Source organism: Corythoichthys intestinalis, chromosome 11 (assembly GCF_030265065.1).
Source record: "Corythoichthys intestinalis isolate RoL2023-P3 chromosome 11, ASM3026506v1, whole genome shotgun sequence".
In the NCBI taxonomy this organism is placed as follows: Eukaryota; Metazoa; Chordata; class Actinopteri; order Syngnathiformes; family Syngnathidae; genus Corythoichthys; species Corythoichthys intestinalis.
The window spans coordinates 21,997,766-22,010,220 of NC_080405.1; positions in this window are offsets into that span (position 1 = coordinate 21,997,766).

Genomic DNA, 12,455 nt, shown 5'->3' on the forward strand with positions numbered 1-12,455 from the left:
GTGGAGTTTGTTGGCGTCCTGCCCTGTGCCGTCCCGTCGCCTGTCCTGGCCCCGGGTTTTCAGCTAGGGCTTGTCTAGTTGCGTCTGCCCGTGCGAGGGTCCCGTCGGGCGCGTGCTGGTCTCGTGGGCGGGTGGGGGTGCCGCGCGGGTTCCGGTCCGGGGCCACGGCCCTTCCCCAGTCGCCCGGGTTGGAGTGGAGTGGGGTGGGGGCTGGGTGGTGTAAGCGTCGGCCATAGTTCCCTCCCGGGTCAGCCCAGCCGTAGCCGCGTCTCCTTGTACCGGGTGCCGGGGAGGTGCCCCCGGGTGTCATACCGCGCGCCCTTCCTGGCCTGGTGGTGGGTTGGAGGGGGGTTCGCTTTCGTCCCCTTGGTCTGTCTCCGGCCCCGTCCGCCTCTCTGGACCGCGGCGGCTGCCGCTGCCCTCCTAGCAGCGGGGTCATCAACGGGACCTCTTGGGGCCCACGGAGCCTTGGGTGGGGCTGGCTATCGCTTGCCATTGGGGTGGACGTCCCCTGGTCTCCGCCACTTGGCGTAGCGCCTGCTGCGGGATGGGTGCTCGGGCGAGGGGTGGGCAGTTGCTGCTGCGCCGCGTGTGGTCTGGGGCGGGGGTTGATCGGGGGCCTGGTGCTTCTCCCGCCCTGCGGCCGGTGATTCCGGTGGGCGGGGCCATGCCCGCGGGAGCCTGCCTCTTTACTCACGCACCTCTCACTTCGGCACTGTAAATGTCTTTCACCCTTGCACTTACATACTCATACATTTCTCCGGGGAGAATTGGGACAGGGCCATACAGTCCCGGCCCGGCTCCCCCTGTTTTTATTGCATCACACACCAAGTTTATGGGATGGTTGGGACCTGTTGGGGGCGTGCCTCACGGTTACATCCTCAAGACAGGCCCCGCCATCCCTGCACCTTTTTTAACGCACCACACACATCATATTCCACAGGAGAGCTCCGGCAAAGGGCGGTGGGACGGGCGGCTGGATAGAAATTCCATGCTGCGGTCCCACTGTCCCAAGCAAAGCTGTCCTATTTTAATGCATACATAGCACTACCCTCCCCTCACAATCCCATCACGGTGCTGGGTAATGGCTGCCAGCCGGGAACCTGGCAGCCACAGTAATAGGGTGGTAGGTGGGTCCCACTTTTTTTCTCTATGGCGTGGCTATGGGGTTGGTAGTGCGTCCCCTCTTGCCATCCCTGAAGGCCGGTTGATGGGTGCGTGGGTGGCCCGGGGGACCACCCTGGATCCCAGGGGGGGGACGATGGCTCCTTTGCTTGGCTGCGGGAGGAGGGACGAGCTGCGCTGAACACCAAGCCTAAGCGACTCCAAACTGTAGTGTATATAATGAAAAATCCCATATGATACACTAAGGTAAAGTTTGGGGTCGCTGGCGGAAAACACAGACAAGGCTGAAAAAGCAGTTTCTGCTCTTGCACCCCCCTTTAAAATAAACTGCTGTATTTTAAGCCAAAAGAACTGTTGTGTTTGATAGACCAATATGTCTATATGCTGCCATAGCAGATTCATGGCGGATTAAGCCCCCGAACTATTTTTAATTTGTCCGTTTTACCCTGGAGACCCCCGTTTACAGATGTCATGCAACCACTTTCGTTTCAACCCAGCCATAAAAAGAAGGTAAGTACTCTTATTTATTATTCAAAATGTCTGTCCTTTCTAGCTTACAATCATTAATTGATGTCTAATATTTAGTTGTTTTTTTTAAAAACTACTTAACAAAGTATTCACTCGCATATTTTACTTTTAAACAAATTACGCCACAATGAAAAAATAAGTCACGGATATCTACCTCATAACTATCGCTTAATTGTATTTTTTTTTTTTTTTTTTTTTTGTTACTGTTGCATTTTCCCCAATATTTTAAATGACAAATAATCGATCCAAACAACAAACAAACGTCTTCAGAAGAGGCTCCCTCCTGGGGTGACAGCAATGCACACCAATTTGATGTAGAGTGGGTTGTTTGGTCTGAGCACTAACAGCCTGACCCTCCACCTCTTCAATCTCTGCAGCAATGCTGACAGCACTCCTGTAACGAGTCACATGATATTTTGGAGGGAAAATAACAAGCAGTACTCAATTTGGACATTTAGGGATGTACGTAGTTTCTAAGAGGTGTACTCACACTTTTGTTGCTAGGAGTTTAGATATTAATGGCTATATTTTGAGTTATTTTGAGGGGATATATATATATATATATATATATATATATATATATATATATATATATATATATATATATATATATATATATAGTGCCTTGCAAAAGCATTCGGCCCCCTTGTATCTTGCAAACTTTCACCACATTTCAGGCTTCAAACATAAAGATATGAAATTTAATTTTTTTGTCAAGAATCAACAACAAGTGGGACACAATCGTGAAGTGGAACAACATTTATTGGATAATTTAAACTTTTTTAACAAATAAAAAACTGAAAAATGGGGCATGCAATATTATTCGGCCCCTTTACTTTCAGTGCAGCAAACTCACTCCAGAAGTTCAGTGAGGATCTCTGAATGATCCAATGTTGTCCTAAATGACCGATGATGATAAATAGAATCCACCTGTGTGTAATCAAGTCTCCGTATAAATGCACCTGCTCTGTGATAGTCTCAGGGTTCTGTTTAAAGTGCAGAGAGCATTATGAAAACCAAGGAACACACCAGACAGGTCCGAGATACTGTTGTGGAGAAGTTTAAAGTCGGATTTGGATACAAAAAGATTTCCCAAGCTTTAAACATCTCAAGGAGCACTGTGCAAGCCATCATATTGAAATGGAAGGAGCATCAGACCACTGCAAATCTACCAAGACCCGGCCGTCCTTCCAAACTTTCTTCTCAAACAAGGAGAAAACTGATCAGAGATGCAGCCAAGAGGCCCATGATCACTCTGGATGAACTGCAGAGATCTACAGCTGAGGTGGGAGAGTCTGTCCATAGGACAACAATCAGTCGGACACTGCACAAATCTGGCCTTTATGGAAGAGTGGCAAGAAGAAAGCCATTTCTCAAAGATATCCATAAAAAGTCTCTTTTAAAGTTTGCCACAAGCCACCTGGGAGACACACCAAACATGTGGAAGAAGGTGCTCTGGTCAGATGAAACCAAAATTGAACTTTTTGGCCACAATGCAAAACGATATGTTTGGCGTAAAAGCAACACAGCTCATCACCCTGAACACACCATCCCCACTGTCAAACATGGTGGTGGCAGCATCATGGTTTGGGCCTGCTTTTCTTCAGCAGGGACAGGGAAGATGGTTAAAATTGACGGGAAGATGGATGCAGCCAAATACAGGAACATTCTGGAAGAAAACCTGTTGGTATCTGCATAAGACCTTAGACTGGAACGGAGATTTATCTTCCAACAGGACAATGATCCAAAACATAAAGCCAAATCTACAATGGAATGGTTCAAAAATAAATGTATCCAGGTGTTAGAATGGCCAAGTCAAAGTCCAGGCCTGAATCCAATTGAGAATCTTTGGAAAGAGCTGAAGACTGCTGTTCACAAACACTCTCCATCCAACCACAATCACTGAGCTCGAGCTGTTTTGCAAGGAAGAATGGGCAAGAATGTCAGTCTCTCGATGTGCAAAACTGATAGAAACATACCCCAAGCGACTTGCAGCTGTAATTGGAGCAAAAGGTGGCGCTACAAAGTATTAACGCAAGGGGGCCGAATAATATTGCACGCCCCGCTTTTCAGTTTTTTATTTGTTAAAAAAGTTTAAATCATCCAATAAATTTTGTTCCACTTCACGATTGTGTCCCACTTGTTGTTGATTCTTGACAAAAAATTAAAATTTTATATCTTTATGTTTGAAGCCTGAAATGTGGCGAAAGGTTGCAAGGTTCAAGGGGGCCGAATACTTTTGCAAGGCACTGTATATATTAGGGCTGTCAAAATTATCGCGTTAACGCGCGGTAATTAATTTTTTTAATTAATCACGTTAAAATATTTGACACAATTAACGCACATGTCCCGCTCAGAAAGTATTCTGCCTTTTGGTAAGTTTTACAGCAAGGCTTTTTGTGCTGTCCAACAGCGAACTCTTGTGGTCGCTATGCAACATGGTTTATTGTTTTCTTGCCAGTTCATTATGGCTGCACGACGTCTCGGGCTGATAATGTTGTGCTTATATGATCCTTGGACAAGATTTGTCCGTAAGTATGGTTGTTGTAAAGAATGTACATACTATGTTAGTAAGCGAAATGTTATATTTTTTGTATGAGACGCTTTTTGTTTATGTTTAGTGAACCTGTATAGTGTGCTAAGCTAACGTTGTTGCTAATGCAATGCTTGTGTACTTTTTGTAGTTTTACGACGGTCTAAAGAGGACAATGGTTTGAGGCCATTTTATTAATAAATCAGATGAAAAAGGAAGAAGTCTAATTATTAAGGCGTCGTTCACTAGCTGTCTAGCTTTGGAAAAAGTAGACGCTTTGGAGTGAGGACAGCATAGACAGATTTAAATGACAGTAGAGTGAAATGCCCACTACAGTCTTTATGTACCGTATGTTGAATGTATATATCCATCTTGTGTCTTATCTTTCCATTCCAACAATTTATTTTACAGAATATATATATAATTTACAGAAAAATATGGCATATTTTATAGATGGTTTGAATTGCGATTAATTGCGATTAATTACGATTAATTAATTTTTAAGCTGTAATTAACTCGAGTAAAAAAAAATTAATCGTTTGACAGCCCTAATATATATATATATATATATATATATATATATATATATATATATATATATATATATAATGTAAAATATACTGAAACTGCAATTACTACTGACTGCAACCACAATACAACAACCTGTTAAACAAATTCAGTACATCGCCGAATGTATGTGACAACTCTCGCATGCAGCAGGAGACTTGAAGGAAAACAGGAAGTGACAAGGATGAATTTTTTATAACATTCACTGGCTCAGAGAATGGTCTGAATAACCCTGAGGTGAAAGACGCCTGCACTACCATGTAGTATCCCCTAACAATGTAAGGAGATGCGCACGTGGTATATTTTTATTAAGTTTGACACAGATTTTGCTGCTCCGTCACGTCACAGAAATGTTAGTGTCACACTAGTCTCGTGTGACAACTGGATGAGTGGTTCTGATGCAATGTAAGCTCCTGCTCGGCTGCTTCTTTATGGCAGCAGGAAGAAGCCTCGCATGTTTGCAGCTGGAAGGTCAGCAGCCAAGAGTCTGACGACCAGTGAAACTGCGCAGTCCTCAATTTTAAGCTCAATTAGTTTTGTCGTTGGGAAGGGAAGCCAGTCAAGGTTGTTGTCAGGGTTCTGGGGATGGGAAGCTGTGCTGATTACAGTTAGAGGCCTCCCAGCAGAAGCAGGAAGGTACAAGAGTGGACATGATGGCTGTGAGCTTGTGTGATTACATGCAAATACTCGAACCTTTTAAAGCGTTTTGCATGTCATCCTCAGCATAAAGCTGTCCCCTGCCATTTAATCCACGCTGCCTTCAAATGTGATGGAATGGAAAGCGTTTCATGCCTGACAATACAGTCCATTAGGTCAAAACTCACTTTATAAGAATATGATGATGCAGTTGGGATTAGATACAAAATTAATGTTGATGAGAATGATGGTTGTTGTAGTTGGGTTTAAATGTATTTATTTCAGTATAAAATCTGCCATTTGTTGTGGTTATAGGCTATTACCAACTAAAATAAAACATAGACAGAATTTAGGAGCTGCTGTCCCAACAAGAAATGGAAAAACCTATACATGCGTTCATTTTAGTAGATTACTAATCCATGCATTAATTTTTAGTTGAGTGGACTATGGCAATGTTGTGTTTACAGCTGTTGACAAAAAAAAACATCAACCAGGAAGCTGCTGCTATTCCATAATATTGGTGCAAGATTCCTTACAAATACAAGGAAACTTAGCCCATATATACCAGCGGTCATGACATTATTACACTGGGTGTTAAAGGATAGACTATAAAATATTACTTCAAGTCAACAAAACACTTAATGGCCTTAGAATAATAAACATGCTTGATTTACTCGACACCTATGAAGGATCTAGACCCCTTGTTTGGAACCGGTGTTTCCTTCAAGAACAAGAAACAAGCAGGGTGAGGCAGAACAGAGTTTTTATGCTCCTCACCTCTGAAACAGATAACCAAAAGAGCTGAGGTGTGCTCAAATGGTTAGCTCCTTTAAATTAGGGCTAAAATCGCTCATCTTTACTACAGCGTATTCATAGCTGCCGCAATTGTTCAATTACCCAATTGACTTTTGCTTTTTATCGACTTATTTGTGTTTTTATTTCTATTTCTTATTTTTAATTGTTTATGATTTTAACTGTCTTACTGATTTAACATGACTTTTAGTTATCCTTTCATTTATACATTATTTCTATTTCTTAATTGTGCCTTGATAATTTTTCTGTGCGGAAAAAAAATACATCGAATTACATTGTGTTGAATTGTGCAGTACAAATAAATTTGCCTTGCCTTGAGGTATGTTAAAACATTATCAGTTATTTATCATTATATTAAATAAACCTAAGAGAAAATGGTGGTTATGAACATGTTTTTTTTTTTCCATTTTAGCTCACTCGGACAAAGAAAGGGTAAAGAATTCATATTTGTAATCATGTAGGATCTTTTTTTTCTATTCCTTTGGTTAACTTTTGCCTATTAGTTTAAGGATGTTAAACTCATACGTATTTGTGTTTTCATTAGAGTTTACCGAAAATCCTGATTCCAGCATTGTTGAATGAACCTCAGTAGAAGCTCAAGAGATAGTAAAATTTTTTTTTTTTTTCTGTTATCTTACACATCTGTCTTCCAAGGGCCCTGAGAGTAATCACAATTTTTCTGCCCCTTGTGCACTCTTGCCTCCTATAAGTACAAGAATAATAGATGATTCTGATCAAAGTTGGATTTTAAAGTGATCAGCTATACATGTAAACACATCCAGATGTTCAAATACCAAGAGTTGAGCTCTCTTTGTCTTTGTGTGGTTACACAAAGCAGTCATGATGAAGAGCAACAGGCGAGGAATGGAACAGCTCAGGGGAGCAGAAGGACCTTGAGGCCCTGATGGAGGCGGCCACAGGAAGCAGAAAAGGGCAAGTAGTTACATCAATGAGAGTCAGACAGGACTGTCTTGGTCCATTTGCTTCAACGTGACACTCTCTGGGCCTCCATTTCTTTTTCATTTCTTTGATTCATGCTGACCTCCTCCAGGGTTCTATCCTACATTGACGTGCCTGTTTTTAGTTTAACAAATGTATTGCCTGTTTTAATAAGAAAAATTTGCGTGTTATTTTACCAATTCACCTATTTTATAACCCCACAATGTAAACTTTCTTCAGCCTATAGGCAAGTTTCCTGAGCGAAACATGGGCGGCAGTAAGAAGTGTGTTGACAATGTTAAAACTGCAAAATCAAAACATAGGAACCCACAGAATCTCCAAAAATTAAATCAGCACGACGTAAATGAGACTCCATAACTTTCTGTGCTGTGCATGAACTCCTGGAAGCGCCTTTATATACAGTGGGGCAAATAAGTATTTAGTCAACCACTAATTGTGCAAGTTCTCCCACTTGAAAGTATTAGAGAGGCCTGTAATTGTCAACATGGGTAAACGTCAACCATGAGAGACAGAATGTGGAAAAAAAAAAAAAACAGAAAATCACGTTGTTTGATTTTTAAAGAATTTATTTTCAAATCATGGTGGAAAATAAGTATTTGGTCAATACCAAAAGTTCATCTCAATACTTTGTTATGTACTCTTTGTTGGCAATAACGGAGGCCAAATATTTTCTGTAACTCTTCACAAGCTTTTCACACACTGTTGCTGGTATTTTGGCCCATTCGTCCATGCAGATCTCCTCTAGAGCAGTGATGTTTTGGGGTTGTCGTTGGGCAACAAAGGGTACATAACAAAGTATTGAGATGAACTTTTGGTATTGACCAAATATTTACTGGACTGTCTCAGAAAATTAGAATACACAATATTCTAATTTTTTGAGACAGTCCTGTGTATATATACAGGACTGTCTCAGGAAATTAGAATACACAATATTCTAATTTCCTGAGACAGTCCAGTATTTTCCACCATGATTTGCAAATAAATTATTTAAAAATCAAACTGTGATTTTCTGTTTTTTTTTTCCACATTCTGTCTCTCATGGTTGAGGTTTACCCATGTTGACAATTACAGACCTCTCTAATATTTTCAAGTGGGAGAACTTGCACAATTAGTGGTTGACTAAAAACTTATTTGCCCCACTGTATGTTTGAAGAGGAATATTTTGAAGAGCGTCCAGCTTAAAAGCGCTAGTGTGGATCGACCTCACCATACGACTTGAATCGAAACCAGCTGCAGACAAGAAGCTAAGGATGTGATTTAAACCTAATGATATACCTAAAAGATTGTATGATTTTTCTTATCACGTCTTTGATCATTCGTGGACAAAATTATAACAACCTGTCAGCCGGTGTTGATGCGAGGTGTAGATTGATATGCGGGCCGCTTCAGTGACCAAATTAGGTGAATTTACAAATTATATTACATTTGCCGAATGCAATAGGGCTAACACGGATTTTGTTGTTACAAGGTAGTACTACAAGGTATGTACATATAAACAAAAATAATATGTCATTCTTTTTTTACTGCAGATACTGATCGCAATAAAACATTTGGACAACATGATTCAATTTCTTGTTTTATTTAAAACGATTGGTGCATGCACAAAACAGGTCAGTAAATCACAATTTATAAAATTATTAGAAAAATATTTACGAAACATTCAGCATTCATAAATGCATACAGAATACATACGAGAATGTGATATCAGACAGCAGAGCTCCGGAGCGGCTTAAGCGATCCTTGCCAAACTTTCACCCGACATTACGGAGACCCTCGGCGGCCTCCAGATGGCCTCTCCTGCTGTCCTCGGTGATTCGAGTTCCAGTAGCGCATCTTAAAGTTGCTGCAGTTTAAAATCTCGTAGTTGGATCTCGGGATCGAGCTGACGGTCCGCCGCGAGGCGAGCCACCGTCTGTCCCAGCCTCTCGGCCGCCCCCGGAAAAAACGCACATAGTCTTGATATACTGTATGTCCATCAAAGTGTTGTTGTGTGGCACATCAACTTGTCTTCCCTTGCCTTACAGTGTTTTCCACCTGTAAACAAACGTACAAAAAAACTTCTAATCTTCTTACACTGATCTTTGTAAAGGAAAGAATGAATGGGGCCATGTATCGAGAGATTTGAAGTGAAAATTTCCTTCCATCAGCGAGGGCATTGAAGATGAGACGTGGCTGGGTCTTTCAGCATGAAAATGATCCTAAACACACAGCCAGGGCAACAAAGGGGTGGCTTCGTAAGAAGCGTTTCAAGGTCCTGGAGTGGCCTAGCCAGTCTCCAGATCTCAACCCCATCGAAAATCTGTGGAGGGAGTTGAAAGTCCATGTTGCCCAACGACAGTCCCAAAACATCACTGCTCTAGAGGAGATCTGCATGGAGGAATGGGCCAAAATACCAGCAACAGTGTGTGAAAAGCTTGTGAAGAGTTACAGAAAACGTTTGGCCTCCGTTATTGCCAACAAAGGGTACAAAACCAAGTATTGAGATGAACCTTTGGTGTTGACCTAATACTTATTTTCCACCATTCTTTGCAAATAAATTCTTTAAAAATCAAACAATGTGATTTTCTGGGGGGGGGGGTTCCACATTCTGTCTCTCATGGTTGAGGTTTACCCATGTTGACATTTACAGGCCTCTCTAATATTTTCAAGTGGGAGAACTTGCACAATTAGTGGTTGACTAAATACTTATTTGCCCCACTGTATTAGAACTCACAATCTATAAAGAATTTACCAGCCTACATATTTCATTGTCACCACTTCCTGATGACACATTTAAAAACAAACAAAAAACCTCAGCATTTTTGTTCCTGCTGTATCCTGTCAGTCACACTGTGACCCTTGACCTTCTCCCGCCTTCAGGGAATCCCACTTTCCCTCGGCTCTCCAGACGGCTTCTTTCTCTTCTTCGTCACACTCCAGTGCCAGGAACACCACTGCCTCATTTATTCTATCCATCCAGCAGTGACTAACTGCTGTCAGTGCAGCCATTCGGTGGCCTCCTGCAGCCACTAGTGGCGGATACTTACTCCTGCTTGAATGGTGCTCGTCTTGCTTAAGAATCTTAATTAAGTCCTGTGCACTCCCACAAGGCTTTCGACAGGAAAACTTCAGCAATGCATCTTCTGACTACATGCCTGAATTTGGTCCTTTTTAAAATCAATGATTTTGCCACTGAAGAACAAACAAAGTTGCATATTATTTATTTTTAGTATCATACAGTGATCAACTGTTAGTGTGTAATACATTATTAATAGCTTACATTTCCACAGATTCCATTTGAATTCATAAAAATGATTGTGCTCTTCCTCTTTGTAAAGAACAAAAATAGATGGAAACATTTTCTTTCCATAAATATGATACAATCTTTCTAAATATGGTATGTAACACATTAGTGTACTGTCCGGGAAAGTACATGTTTACCTTTTCAGCTATGTACTTTCTTTCATCTTTCTGACAAGCTTTTTCTTCCAATTATTTGAAAACATCTGTGTTTTCCACTTATCTAGTTATAATAATCTTGCAAACGACATTTAATAATTTCATATCTAATCTTTAAAAATGTTTTAAATTACAGGGAAAAAAAAAACAGAAAATACTATTTTCGGTTGGTATCACTAGTTGATTTGGATTATTTTGTTAGGTATTTAGCTAATTAACAAAATATAGCATGTAACATTTCTCAGCTAATCAAAGAGAGAACGTCTTTGCTGAAATGCTTGGCTCCATTGTCAGGTTAGCAAAACAGGTGTTATATACAACTCACTATATAAAAAATGCTTTCATTTTAAAGTTTTTACTTTTTTCTTTAAGAATAGAAGTTGAAAAAGTACTTCTACAATGACAAGCTTTCTGTATCTGTACTCTGCAAGGGTGTAGGCTTAGTTTAGTTTAGTTTAGTTTAGTTTAGTTTAGTTTAGTTTAGTTTAGTTTAGTTTAGTTTAGTTTAGTTTAGTTTAGTTTAGTTTAGTTTAGTTTATTCACACATCGTATCATGGTACACTCAAGAACATGGTCATATATACAATCAGTTCATCTGACAAGATGCATGAAAGGGACACTCCGAATAAGCTATTTAAAGCTTTTAGTAGGGGCCCAGTCAAACAACACACACATCCATACACATACATACAATTAACTATGGGAAATTTCAAAATTCTGATTACATCGGATTTGACATGTGATACCTTAGGAATGTTATTCAAAGACAGCATATTAAGCATACATGGCAAGGAGATGAGTTTTCAGTTTTTTCTTAAAAATAGAGATGGAGTGTGACATTTTCAGTGTTTCGTCCAGTTCATTCCAGATCTGTGGTCCTCTGCACACAATGCCAAAGCTTGTAGACTTTAGCCTTCTGTTTTTTCCTCTGATGTGATTTTTTTCTTCTGGTTGTATATGTGTGCTGAGGAGTATAGATTGGTATGAGATCACTTAATTTATGGTTAAGTTTATGGATGACCTGATACATTATGCAAGCATTTTGAAAGTAGTTGTGTTCTTTCAGCTTCAGAAGGTGGTGATGGTGAAATATTAATTTAGTTGGAGCATTGAACCTGGACCATGTTATGGCACGTATGACTTTTTTCTGCAGTGTTTCAAGCTTTTTTAGATAGGTTGGAAATGTGTTGCACCATATGATATTACAATATTGTAGATGTGGTTCAAATAAAGATTTATACAGGGTGAGAAGTGCAGATAGTGGGATATAATGTCGCAGTTTAAAAAACAGAGCGGCGTATTTCGACAGTTTATTTGTGAGCTCATCGATATGTTTTTTAAAATTAAGGTACTCATCAATATGGATCCCCAGGAATTTTGTAGAGCAGACTCTTTCAATGGTTTCTCCATTTATGTTTAAACAAATTTGTTTGATGGGCTGTTTTTTATAGGAGCGAAACACAATGTAATTTGTTTTATTGATATTTAGAGAGAGTTTATTACATCTGAACCATGTGTCTATTTTCTTTAGTTCACTATTTATGATTTGCTCAAGTGTAGAGGGATGTTTATGGGAAAAGAATACATTTGTATCATCAGCAAATAGTACTTTATGAAAAACGGATGAGGAATTAACAAAGTCATTAATGTACAGGATGAAAAGGAGGGCCCTAAAATGGAGCCCTGGGGGACTCCATGACTGATGAGTTTGAATGATGATTCTGAATTATTAATGTTGACATACTGATGTCTTCCAGATAGATAGCTACGGAACCATTCTAGCGCTAGGCCTCTAATCCCATAATGTTGTAGTTTTTTTATTAGTATATCGGTCTTAATGGTGTCAAATGCTTTG